The 13,268-nt window shown below is 42.2% G+C and overlaps 1 long non-coding RNA gene across 1 annotated transcript in view; it reads right to left on the bottom strand.

Moving 5' to 3' along the window:
- Window positions 1-2,096: 2,096 nt before the first annotated feature.
- The window catches only part of LOC113269567 (uncharacterized), a 74,771-nt gene continuing 63,599 nt past the window's right edge, over window positions 2,097-13,268 (bottom strand). Inside the window, exons 4-5 of the long non-coding RNA XR_008957094.1 lie at window positions 3,384-3,550; window positions 2,097-2,337 (exon numbers count right to left, since the gene is read on the bottom strand). This is a non-coding gene — a long non-coding RNA (uncharacterized LOC113269567). The remainder of the gene's footprint in view (window positions 2,338-3,383; window positions 3,551-13,268) is intronic.

Genomic DNA, 13,268 nt, shown 5'->3' with positions numbered 1-13,268 from the left:
TGAAAAGGCATGATTTGCAAATGCTTTCATCTCAACATGTTCATGCAGATATATCGTGACTTATTTCCACAGATACTTAATATGCCAAACAGTTTCTTATTTTACTTTATTATTTTTTAAAGATTTTATTTATTTATTTGACAGAGAGAAAGAGCACAAGCAGGGAGAGCAGCAGGTAGAGGGAGAAGCAGGCTCCCTGCTGAGCAAGGAACCCAATGCAGGACTCGATCCCAGGATACTGGGATCATGACCTGAGCTGAAGGCAGACACTTAACTGACTGAGCCACCAAGACACCCCCAGTTTCTTATTTTAAAGCATATAATGAAAATCCTCTAAAATAGGACACTGTTAAATTGTTCTTTTTTTTTTTTTAAAGATTTTATTTATCTATTTGACAGAGAGAGAGGCAGCAAGAGAGGGAACACCAGCAGGGAGAGTGGGAGAGGGAGAAGCAGGCTTCCTGCTGAGCAGGGAGCCCATGCGGGGCTCGATCCCAGAACACTGGGATCATGACCTGAGCCGAAGGCAGATGCTTAACAACTGAGCCATCCGCGCACCCCTAAATTGTTCTTTAAAGCTGGACATCTTTAGTCTTTTTCATGTATCAATGCTAGAATTATTCTTAACAAGCTACAGAGTCATGAGGTGATTAGAGCCATCAGAAATCTTGGCTGGACTACAAACGACCTGCAGACTATGGTTCACAGAACACTGTTCATAAAGTCTGTTCTTGCAAATTTTCCAGGAACTACTTGTTTCATAATTTCTGAGAAGTCTAAGATAATTATCCTCTACGATGTTGGTTCAAACTGTTCAACTAATGAAAGTAATACTATTCATGTATTTATTAAACAAAAATTTATTGAACATCTACTTTGTGCTACATACTGTCCCAGAGGCTTAGTGTATGGTGGTTAAAAAAAAAAAAAAAGTAGGGGCGCCTGAGTGGCACAGCGGTTGAGCGTCTGCCTTCGGCTCAGGGTGTGATCCCGGCGTTATGGGATCAAGCCCCACATCAGGCTCCTCCGCTATGAGCCTGCTTCTTCCTCTCCCACTCCCAGTGCTTGTGTTCCCTCTCTCGCTGGCTGTCTCTCTGTTGAATAAATAAATAAAATCTTAAAAAAAAAAGTAATTCTTGCCTTCATGAAATGTATAGTTTAGTGGGAAAGTTAGACATGAAAGGACTCAATAAGTCAATAAACCAGATAATTAACAAATGATAAAAATTGCTATTAAAAAATAAAACAGAAAAGGGCTACTTTACACAGGGAAGCAGGGAAGGCCTCTCTGAGGAAGTGACATTTAAGATGAAACCTGAAGGATAAGAAGGAGCCAGGCAGAAGAATTGGGGCTGGGTGGTGGGGTGTGCTAGTTAGAGGAAGGGCTGTGCCAATGCCCTGTGTTACAGGGGGGCTGGGGGTGGGTGGGGCATGATTGCTAAGTTGGAGAAATTAAAAGGTGTGTGTTGTTTTTTGTTTTTTACCATATCTTTGGTACTTATATTCCATTTACTTCTAAATAGATGGATACTTTATTACTCTCACACTTTTCCTCTAGCTGGATACTTTATTACTACTTTGAGTATGCTGTATATACTACTATACAGTAAGTTATATAAGGATAGAAACTAACTTTATAATCTCTATCTAGTGGAGCCTGGGTGGCTCAGTCAGTTAAAAGTCAGCTGTCTGCTCAGGTTCTGATCCCAGGGTCCTGGGATCGAGCCCCACGTCTCAGGTTCCCTGCTCTGCGGGGAGCCTGCTTCTCCCGCTCCTTCCCGCTCGTGCTCTCTGTTGCTATCTCTGTCTGTCTCAAATAAATAAATAAAATCTTTAAAAAAAAAATCTCTATCTATGGTACACTTTACAGGGATCTGGTAGTGTGCTGGAATATATCTGTGCTCAACAAATACTTGATGAGGGGCCCCTGGGTGGCTCAGTTGTCATGGTTCAGGTCATGATCCCAGGGTTGTGAGATAGAATCCTGCCTCAGGCTCCGCACTCAGTGCAGAGTCTGCCTGGGATTCTCTCCCTGTCTCCTTTTCCTTCTCTCTTCCCCTCTGCCCCTCCCACCCCCACCCTGCTCACATGTTCTCTCTTGCTCTCACAAATAAATAAACAAATCTTTTTAAAAAAAGAAAAACCTATTTTGGATCACTTTAAAGTTGATGACTTGGGGCGTCTGGGTGGCTCAGTCAGTTGGGCATCTGCCTTCAGCTCAGGTCGTGGTCTGAGGGTCCTGGGATTGAGCCCCACTGCCAGCCCCATGCTCAGCAGGGAGCCTGCTTCTCCCTCTCCCTCTGCTACTCCTCCTGCTTGTGCCCTCTCGCTCTTTCTCTGTCAAATAAATAAATAAAATCTTTTTAAAAATAAAAAATAGTAATAAAGTTGATGACTTCCCTTGATCCACTCCCTTCTCCAAGATAAGTGTTTCTGCTGTGGGTTTCCTCACTAGCCTGTGCATGCCTCCTAGAGTGATCATCATACGGTATCATAGCTCTGGTCTCCTTGTCTGTCTAAACTCCGTAAAGACAGAAAACAGTCTTGCTCTTCTCTGCATGCTCTGTGCCTACCACAGAGCCTGAAGCATTTACCTGTAAAATACAGATCTGCTGAATGAATGAATGAATGAATGAATGAGTGGTAGCAAGGCTAGATTGGTAATACAGGACTCAGCTGTGGAAAGCTTTGAATACCATTTCATTCGTTCATTTTGTGTGCCAGGCAATGTCCTAAGAAATGGGCCGGAATAATAGCCAAAGCACTACAAGGGAGGAGAGGACAGAGTTAATGGTATTCCCTCCTGCAAATAAATTCTTTACGCCAGGCCATTCATCTATAAATCCTCAATACAAATCTAACTTCCTCCTCCATAGCGTGGTTCAAATTGCTCTTGCCTTAGTCTGGGGTTCTATAGCACTACCCATACATCTGTGCGTCTACTTGCCTTCTGTTCACGCTGTTAGGCAATTACTTATGCAACTTTGTGTTATCTATCCCCAGTGAGATCTTCAAGTGATTTGAGATTTGTATCACTCTTTTCTAATATTTTATCATTTTGCTCCCCACCCCCAACACTGAGCAAAATGCTAGTAGCTTAATAATTAAATATGTCTGTTCTTTCAATCACTTAGAGATTTGGTTTGAATTTAGCAGAATGAGCTTGAAGAATCTCAGAAAATCTGGTTTGAGTATGATACGTGAGCTCTATTAGAGAACTCTAGTCTATCATAGTGAATCCCAGAACTTTCACACTCTCAAGCTTGTCCAGGAATTAATCTAGGATCTGGTCTTGGGGACTGAGACAGAAACAAGGCCAAGCTACAGAAAGAGGAAAACCCTATCTGAAGGTGGTTTGTTCATAGTGACTCACAGATACATACTTCACTCAGGTTTCCTCTGGTGCTCTGCTACACCCCGTCCAAAAATAGAATGAAATATTTCATTTCTATTTTCCAAGCCACCAAGATTAGGCTGAGGAGAAGGAATCATCCTTGTTGCACCATGATGTCTCCTTGACTGGTAAGATCTTGCTGGAAGAGTACAAGCCCTGAGAGAGGAGAGAGACAGAGAGAATATCTCATAACCCTCAGGCCTCCAAATGGGAGGACTGACTCCAGAAGAAATTGACCCACTGGGTTCCGAAGTAGCAAAACTACAGATAAAAGGAAGAGGATAAACATTCTGAATCCTCTCGAGCAGATAGGGAACTTTCTTTAGAATAATCACATTGTTCACATTATCCTTGGTACTGAATACTTCATTTGTCCTTAAAATGAAGGTCACTGTTTCCCTCCTACGTCCAAAAATGTGTAGGAGTGGCCATGAATGCCTAGGCATTTTTCAAAGTTTTCTTTGGGCAACTCCTTTCCCTGTTGTTCTGCTACTCCCAGACCTTCAAATTTTCTGACTTCAAGTAACCTCAATATGCTTCTAATTACCATGCAAGCGTCTGACCTGCTTTGCTGCCATGGGGCTGAATTCTAGGCAAACATAGCACCTCCAGACAGAATTCATGGAGTCTTCCTCTGGCTTTCTTCAGTGTAACTTGCACTCCTTTTAGCACATGGCTTCACTCTGCCTTGAATGAGCTAGTTGTCTTCCTAGCCATCTTCTCTCTATTCCCTTCTGATTTTAAGAGCTGACATTGTGTGTTAGTCATGCTTAAGCTTTCATTGTACCTTCCCCAATAGGGGCTACTGGCTTCCTGCTGTATGATCTTGAGCAATCCATTTAGCCCTTCTGAGCCTGAATCATTTAATCCGTAAAATGGATTAATGTGAAGAGTAAATGACATGCAATTATAAAAACTGTAATTATTATTGCCTATCTTTTAAAGTCATCATGGGATGATTTATGGAAATCTCTTTTGAAAAGTAGAAAGCTCTATTGCTGTATAACATAAGGCAGTAATAGCTACACTTGCAGAGTACCAGGCAGAGTTCTAATTGCTCATCTAATCCTCCCACTACCCTTGGCTGGTTAGAATTTTTATTTTAATTTACAGGTGAAGGAGTTGAGGCACATAAAGGTTAAATAACTTCTCCAAGGTCACAGAGCTAGTATGTGGCAGAGCTAGGATTCAAAACTAGGTCATCTGGCTGGCTCCAAAGTCCCCACTCTGAACTGCTACACTACACTGTGCTATAATCACGTTTGGGTTTGCAAACTAGGTTCACTAGTTATCTAATAGTTACATGACCTTGAGCAAAGCTTACAATTCTTTTTTTTTTTAAAGATTTTATTTTATTATTTATTTGACAGAGATAGAGACAGCCAGCGAGAGAGGGAACACAAGCAGGGGGAGTGGGAGAGGAAGAAGCAGCCTCATAGCGGAGGAGCCTGATGTGGGGCTCGATCCCACAACGCCGGGATCACGCCCTGAGCCGAAGGCAGACGCTTAACCGCTGTGCCACCCAGGCGCCCCCAAAGCTTACAATTCTAAGCTTATTTTTCATCATTTGTAAAATAGATAAAAGTAATTCCTACCTCAGATTCATTTACTCAACGATATTTATTGAGCTCCTACTGTTTGCTGTATGCTGGGCATACTGCAAGATCATGATAATTAAATTCACATAAGACGTTTGGCATATTGCCAGACTCATATTAAGTGGTCAATGTTAATTATTATTTCAGTTAATTATAATAAGCCAATAATTTCTCTGATACCTATTTCCCATTGCTTGGCTAGGGATTATGTTTTTGTCACCATATAGCCATTCTCTACGAGTCCCCTAATTCTATTTGAAACACTTTTTGTGGCACTGTTATATAGGATATTGTCTTGCTATCACAGCAAAAACGAAGCAAAACAAAACACGGTACAAGAATCTCTCAGAGCTAAATAGAGAAAGTGCTTTAAATGGCTACCTTGTGATACATAGCTAAGGCCAGGAAGGCACACAAGATATGCTTACTACGAAGGAACATGAAGTACGTTTGGTGAATGTGAGGATATGAAGATGATCAAATATAATGCTTTCAGGAAATGTATGATGAGGTCATCTTAGGGAATGAAATAGCCCCATATGACATCTCTGGTGACATGTAAAGAGCCCAGCAACATACTTTGGACTCTAGACCGAAACGGATGGCCTGCTGTGTTCTCCTGTGCTGTGCTTTGGTGCTCACAGTGTCCGTCCTATGCTCGCCTTAGCCACATTCTATGAGACTCAGCAGTATTTGCTAGGTTGCATAAAGGACTTCACCTCCCTAGACTGCTGATAATCAAATGATCAATACAAAGTCACTTTGAAGTACTCCACACACACGCGCGTGTGCGTGCGAAGAGTGAAGAATTTTACACAAGTGTTATACTCATGCACAGAGAATACTTAATGTAGGAAGCAGATGTGGAAAGTACTACCTTCCCCATTTCTGAAATGGCTCTCAACATCCTTTATTTTTTCAACATCTTTTTCTTTCCTAATGTGACCAAGCTTGCCTTCCTGTCCCATTTCAGGTCCTAATAATAATGATCAGGATAGCTAATGTGTAGTGAGTGCTGATGTAAGTGCTTTACATGTACAGATCTTCAACTTATGATGGGGTCACATTCTGATACAGCCACTGTAAGTTGAAAATGTCATATGCGGAAAATGAATTTTAGATACTTAACCTACCGGACATCATCGCTTAGACTTCAACGTGAGAATACTTGCATTAGCCTACCGTGGGGCAAAATCATCTAACACAAAGCCTATTTGTATAAAGTGTTAATATCTCATGTAATTAACTGAATGCCATACTGAAAGGGACTTACGGAATGGTTGTGAGTGTGTGGGTTGTCTATCTACCCTCTTGATCGTGTGGTTGACGGAGCTGTGTCTCCCTGCCGCTGCCTGGAATCATGAGAGAGTATCGTAGCACATATCACTATCCCGAGAAAAGATGGAAATTCAAAATCTGAAGTGTGGTTTCTATGGAACACATATTGCTTTTACACCATCCACCATCATAATGTTGAAAAATCGTTAAGTCCAAACATCCTAAGCCAGGGACCACCTGTATTCATTTAATCGTAACAACTCTACGAGGCCTATTATATTCGGGAAACTTGACGGAGGGGTTCAGGAACTTCACAAGGTCACACAGCTAGTACGCGGTAGAGTCGGGCTTCAGCCCTGGCCGTGTAGCCCTAGAACACGTGCTCTTACTGCTTCTGCGCACTTCCTCCCGCCCTGCGACAGTGCCTGCCATTGTCTTAGGCACATGTGTGCCAAGCCGAAATTCTTCAGGCAGCAGTCAGCAGTTTTCCTCTTTACCTTTTGTAATCAGGTCCATGAAACCTGAGTCCTTTTTTTTCTAAAATCAACTCTAATATAACACTTGTTATGATCAATTCAGAATCTTATCAACTGGTAATAATTCATGCTATAAACTTTTATTTTTACTCATTATCTGGGGAAAAGGAGAATTTAGCAATAACTCTGTATAATATTAACTAAACACTAGCTAGCTCACAATCACAAATGCATCTATTCAAGAAATGAGGTCAAAATCTCAGCTATGTTTTCCTCTGATGATTACGTGATGTATGATAACATTCAGGCTGATACTTGGCTCAAAGGTTAGGCACAAAGTTGGCAGAATCAGCTTTATTAATGGCATCGGGATTAAACAGGATAAGCATTGTTTTGAAATGAATGCAAAGTATCTTTCTGAGATGTCAGAATGAAGTGGTGAAAAACCAGGACTTGAAAGAAATCTTGAGATTAACTAGTGAGGCCTGGAGAGGTTAAGTGACTTGTCCAAGTAGTTAGTTATGCAAGTGGTTAATGGTTGAGCAGGGGCTAGAGTCAGGTCTCCAGCTCAGCCTGCATTTCCTCAGCACAGCACTTCCGACTGGACCTACCTCAAACAAGCTGCTGTCACACATACAACAACGTGAAAGACTTCTCACAGTCAAGAAACCCTTCATTAGTTGCCCTAATGAGGACACTATACTCAAGAATCACAAATTCATTGTACGTATAAATAAGTAGACTGTAGGTCATATCAGCTTAATTTGAAAGCAGCTGAGGGTTTGGCTGCTATGGCTTAGAACTTGAAGGACAGACAGCCTACTTCCTGATTGTGAGAAAACAACAGCAGAAGCAATCATATAAAGTGTATGTGAGTGCTTTACTAAAATCCTCAAGCACAGCTTTAGGTTAAGAAGCCTCAAGTTCTAAAAGTGGAACATCTTTCCACAAAACTGATGTCTACATTAAACTAACTTATTGTCTTTTTGATGTAGTCTGGGTACTTCTTTTCAACATCAAAGGAACCACAGAGTTGAGGAAATGTTTACTTCAAAAGCAGTGTTCTTAAGAAACAATTCTTTCCTTCCTTTGGCCTATATTAGAAGATATCCAGATAACTGAAGTTTATTCCTTTTTCATCACCAAAAGTTTTTTTTATTTTTATTTTTAAAGATTTTATTTATTTATTTGAGAGAGTGTGAAAGTGAGAGATCACAGAGCTCCGGAGAGAGAGAAACAAGACTCGCCGCTGAGCAAGGAGCCCAATGTGGGACTCGATTCCAGGACCCTGGGATCATGACCTGAGTAAAGGCAGACACTTAACCAACTGAGCCACCCAGGTGCCCCAAAAGTCTTTTTAGTACACGAATTTGTCCCATTTTTATGGCTGCCTTTCTAAGACGTATTATATGCTTTCACCTTCTTGAACAGAATATCCTGAAACAATTTAACCTTTTTACAAAAGTTGATCATTATACTGAAATTCACAACAATGGTGATGGTTGAACCTGATGACTGCTACAGTTTCTTCCAACTCAAGTTAGTTAGTATAAGACAATACCAATGAAGGTATGTTCCGAAACAACCAATGACGTCTTGTTTTCAACCTAAGGTTTTTACGTCAGGGGTATAATAGTGCAGCCTTACTTCTAGATCAGAGATAAGGAATAGGTGTTCACACAAAAGCATTCAGGATTGTACATAGAAGTCACTCAGGCAGGTTGTTAAAAGAAAGATTGATTCAGGCCTGAGATTCTAGATTTCTTTTCTTTCTTTCTTTCTTTCTTTCTTTCTTTCTTTCTTTCTTTCTTTCTTTCTTTTTAAATTTTTTTTTAAAAATGAGAGGGAGAGCTCGGGGTGGGGGGGAGGAGGGACAGAGGGAGAGAGGAAGAGAATCTCTAGGAGACTCCCCACTGAGTGTGGGGCCCAACCTCACAACCCTGAGATCATGACCTGAGCTGAAATCAAGAGTCAAACGCGGGGCACCTGGGTGCCTCAGTTGGTTAAGCATCTGCCTTCAGCTCAGGTCATGATCCCAGGGTCCTGAGATTGAGCCCCACATAGGGCTCCCTGCTCAGCCAGGAGCCTTCTCCCTTCCCCTGTCCCTGTCACTCCCCCAGCTTGTGTTTGCTGTCTGTCTCTGTGTCAAATAAATAAAATCTTTAAAAGAAAAAGAGTCGGACGCTTAACCACCTGAGCCATCCAGGCACCCCTGACATTCTACATTTCTAACAACCTCTCGTGTGATCCCAATGCTGCTGGTCCATAGAGAACTCTCGGAGAAGCAAGGACCCAGGGAACTCCACATAGCAAACTTTTCAGTCTGCCTATTGACAGGGCTTTATGAGGCTAGGGAGATCCTGGGACAGGGCAGAGTTTTCCTCTCACGTTTGCAAAGAGCTTTGAATAGATACGGATCATTCACAAAGTACAGTCAAAGCTTTATAGTAGAAGGAGGAGCTAAACTGAACATTTTTATCAGGCAATTAATTCCACAAACATTTATTAAGCGGCAATCAGTGTGCTGGGCATAAGGGCTGTAGCGCTTGCTCTCCCGAGGTCTGAGTCTGGTGAAGGAGACAGATGGGTCCACAGCTGTGACAGCCGTGTGATAAGTGTTGCAAAGGGGGCAGCAAGGTGGTAAGCCGGTGTGCGGGGAGGAACCACTCCTCTCTGCCTGTGCGAGCTAGAGAAGCCGTGGGACCTCGCAGCGGGGAAGACCGCGAAACAGTACTACGTGATCTAACCAGAGCCAGCGAGGAACCGGTCCTATATTAAACACTGAAGTCAGCTGGCGGTGCATGAAAATTTGGGGCTACTGGATCTTCCCTGCCATGAACTGGCTGCCCCATCAGAAATGTGGTTGCCACAGAGCTGGGCAGCAACGCAGAGTCTCATGCTGCAGACGCACTCTCTTGGGAATGCTGGTTGATATGCATGAAATCTGTCCCCTGAGGTGCCTTAATTGCTGTCACATGAACATAACTTTCTAGAAAAGGCCATGTGTTGGCTCTCATATTCTGTCATTTCTAAATCAGGCCTTCATAAAAAATTCATGCCTCTGAGATCATTCCATTTCTATCTTATAGCTGAATACTTGTGGCTCAGGCCTTGCAAGCCTGTCCCAGTACAGGTTTCCCCCTCCATCTGAAAGCACAGCATCCCCATGAAACATTTTCATGAGGCAAAAAGGTGTAAAAGAGAGAAGCAATTACTTTCTCTTAGAAGGGAAAATCCTTTTTGGATTTCTTTCTGTTAATGAAAACAGGTACTAATGTAGTAGGTCTTCTGTGAAAGCAAGTGGTATCATGCGAACCTTGGGATAGCAAGGGAAGACTGTATGTAGTTGGGCTTTCAAATTCTCAACAGCATGGCTGAAACAGAAATTTAGGGTTCAAAGCCAAAGTTCAAAATTGTTTCCTACTTTGACCCTAAGCTTGCAAATTCTCAATTTTCTACCTCGGCAGACCTTTCTTTAGTGAAGACAACATGACTGTGGGGCAAATTTTCCCACTTAAATGGTCTCGAAGGGTGGGGTTGAGTGCTTTCTGCGGGGATGTTGCCCAGACCAAGTAAGACTACGGCAGCCGGGTACAGAAAACTGGCAAACGTGAGTTCTCTTTTTCCCAGGGCCCAACTGGAAAAGTGCCTTTTTTTCTGGCACTGGGAGCCATAATTCTGGAAAATTCTTTATCAGCAACAAGTGAGACAGATAGGAGTGAAATAGCAAGTACGGACCTGAGTGAGACGGGCAAAGTGCACAGCAGACAGAGTGCCTTCCCACGCTAATCTCCCTGTCCTGCCAGATCCCCGCGGGTCACACATGAGAGGAGCCAGGTGGCTGTGGGAGGTTTTCTCCCAGAACAGTGTCTACAGTTTCCTCGGGGCAGAGCTGCAAGGGAAAACATCTGTGACAATAAGACAGTTCTTTCTGGGTACACACAGAACCCTTTGCTTCTTAAAAAAAAAAAATGGCACTTATGTTTTTTTTCTGATTATAAAGTAATAATGGCTTATAGAGAAAACTGCACAAGTTGCAGAAAAGTAGAAAGAGAATATAAAGAATACCCATTATATCTCTGTCCAAAGATGGTCACCATTTAGTAAGTTTCTTTCCAGGATTTCATATGCATAGATATTCAGCATGGTTAAATGAATACTGTACGGACAATTTCATATCCTATTCTTTTTCTCATAATGTTATGACATAAGAATTGTCCTAGGTTATTAAAACTCTTTGTAAACATTCTTCTCGATGGCTGCATCTTTCATCCTATGATGAAATTTATGTATTCTAAGTCCTAAATGTATTCAGTATTTAAGAATATTCATTAAAAAATGTACTGATTGTATGGTGACTAACATAACATAATAAAAAAAGAACTAGGAAAAAAAAAGAGAAATGTACTTAATCACTTAAGAGCCAAATGCTGAGTGTGTTGCAATTTCTTTAATCATTCTCTAGTTGTTGGTCATTCAATCTGTTTCTTATTTCATAGTGTTTTGTTTTGTTTTTGTTTTGGGTTTTGTTTTGTTTTTTGAGGATATAGGCCAAAAATGAAAATAGGGAGTCAGATTGAAGAAAAGGGTTGAAAAAAATACTGGGAGAGGAATTTTGGCTGAAAGAATGAGACAAGGGGGAGGGTCCAGCGACAGCTGCCTTCCCCCCACTGAGCATCCGAAACATATTTTCTGCAAAACCAGGCACTATTGGTGGGGGCAAAGGAATCTCTGTGGCTCTGACACTATGTAACATAGTGATGGTGATTCATTAACTACTGTGTCACTTCTGGAATTGGCCAATATGCATTCCTCTGTCTTAGGTGCCAGCGGGCTGTGGCCACCCCCGTCCAGTGCTGCCAGTGCTACTGGCTGTTGGGTTAGGAAAGAGAAATGCCAACTTAGGGGGAAAGGCAAGGCACAGTTTTTTTTTTTTCAGCAGGGTGAGTGGAGCTATTTTAGTCCCTGCTACAAGTCTTAAGGTTGGACTCAAGTGCGGATGAATATGTAGCCTATTTCCAGAACCATCCCAATGGGATAGAGCCTTCTGGAGCATCTTCCCCTCCCTGATGTTTTCCCTTCCTTGAATGCAGAGCAGGAGGCAACAGCTTCACCTATGCCAAAACACCCTCTCTTGCCTCTGTAGAGTTCTCAAGAAAGCATCGGAGCCGTTTCTGCACTTGTCTAGAGGACTCTTCCTATGTTCTGACTGACCTGCAGATGCTCAATTTGTCAAGGACTCATTACCACGCAATCTTTGTAGGTGCCGTGTTATCCCAAGAGGGGCAATTATTTGATAAATAGCTGCCAGATGAAAGACTCAGAGAGCTCCTGAAGCATGAATGGGAGCACCGTGCAGGAGAGTATCTGATATTGGAAGTAGTTGGACTACATCTATAACTTGTGGTGTGGAATAGTATTCCCTGAGAATTGTGACAAAGCCAAGAGGTATAGAAGTGAAGGGCACAGGCTTCAAAGTCTGAGCGGCCTGGGCTTGAATTTGGCTCTGTCGGAAACTGGGCAGCTGTTTGACTGACTTTGGCTCAGTTTCTTCATCTACATGAGATTATTATTTAGGAATACCTCCCTGTAGATGAGTCAATGAGGTAACATACATGAAGCTCTTCTCCGGCACAGGGTAAGCACTCAGTAAATAGTGACTATGACGGCTAAGGAGAGTGAAAGTGATTGTAAAATTAATTAAGGTCAACAAATACTAATTAAGCACACTTAGGGGTCTGGCAGTATGAGAGACCCCCCCCATACACATATACTTTATCTTCTACATAAACGGAGTTTCTCTATATTGTTCATTTATATTAAAGAAACTTCACCTTTTTCAAAACAGATCAGTTGCATTATCTACTAACTTGTAAGCAAGTCTCAAATTCTCCTCCAAAAGAGAGGAAGATTGGTGATCATGTCTCTTTCAAGTCCATTGTTTAATTTTATAGGAGTGAGCTGTATTTACTGCTCATCTACCTACTCTAAAAAGGAAATTTCCTCTCAATCATTCAGCTCGAAGGTATGTATTATGTATGTATTTATTTATTTTTAAGACTTTGTCAGAGAGAGAGAGAGAGCAAGAGAACACAAGAAAGGGGAGCAGCAGGCAGAGGGAAAAGCAAGCTCCCCACTGAGTGGGGAGCCCAAAGTGAGACTCGATCCCAGGACCCTGGGATCATGACCTGAGCCGAAGGCAGACGCCTAACCAACTGAGCCACCCAGGTGTCCCTCATACAATGTATGTATGTATGTATGTGTGTATTTAAAGATTTTATTTATTTATTTGACAGAGAGAGAGACAGCCAGCGAGAGAGGGAACACAAGCAGGGGGAGTGGGAGGGCAAGAAGCAGGCTCCCAGTGGAGGAGCCTGAGGCGGGGCTCGATCCCAGAACCCTGGGATCACGCCCTGAGCTGAAGGCAGACGCTTAACAACTGAGCCTCCCAGGCACCCCTCATACAATGTATTTAAAGAAGTATTTCTTCTTTGTATTTGTAAGCAACGATTAATTTTGCCT

The sequence above is a fragment of the Ursus arctos genome, unplaced genomic scaffold (assembly GCF_023065955.2).
Source record: "Ursus arctos isolate Adak ecotype North America unplaced genomic scaffold, UrsArc2.0 scaffold_36, whole genome shotgun sequence".
Taxonomy (NCBI): Eukaryota; Metazoa; Chordata; class Mammalia; order Carnivora; family Ursidae; genus Ursus; species Ursus arctos.
The sequence above is the reverse complement of the archived record's forward strand: the minus strand, read 5'-3'. Positions and strand labels throughout refer to the sequence as shown.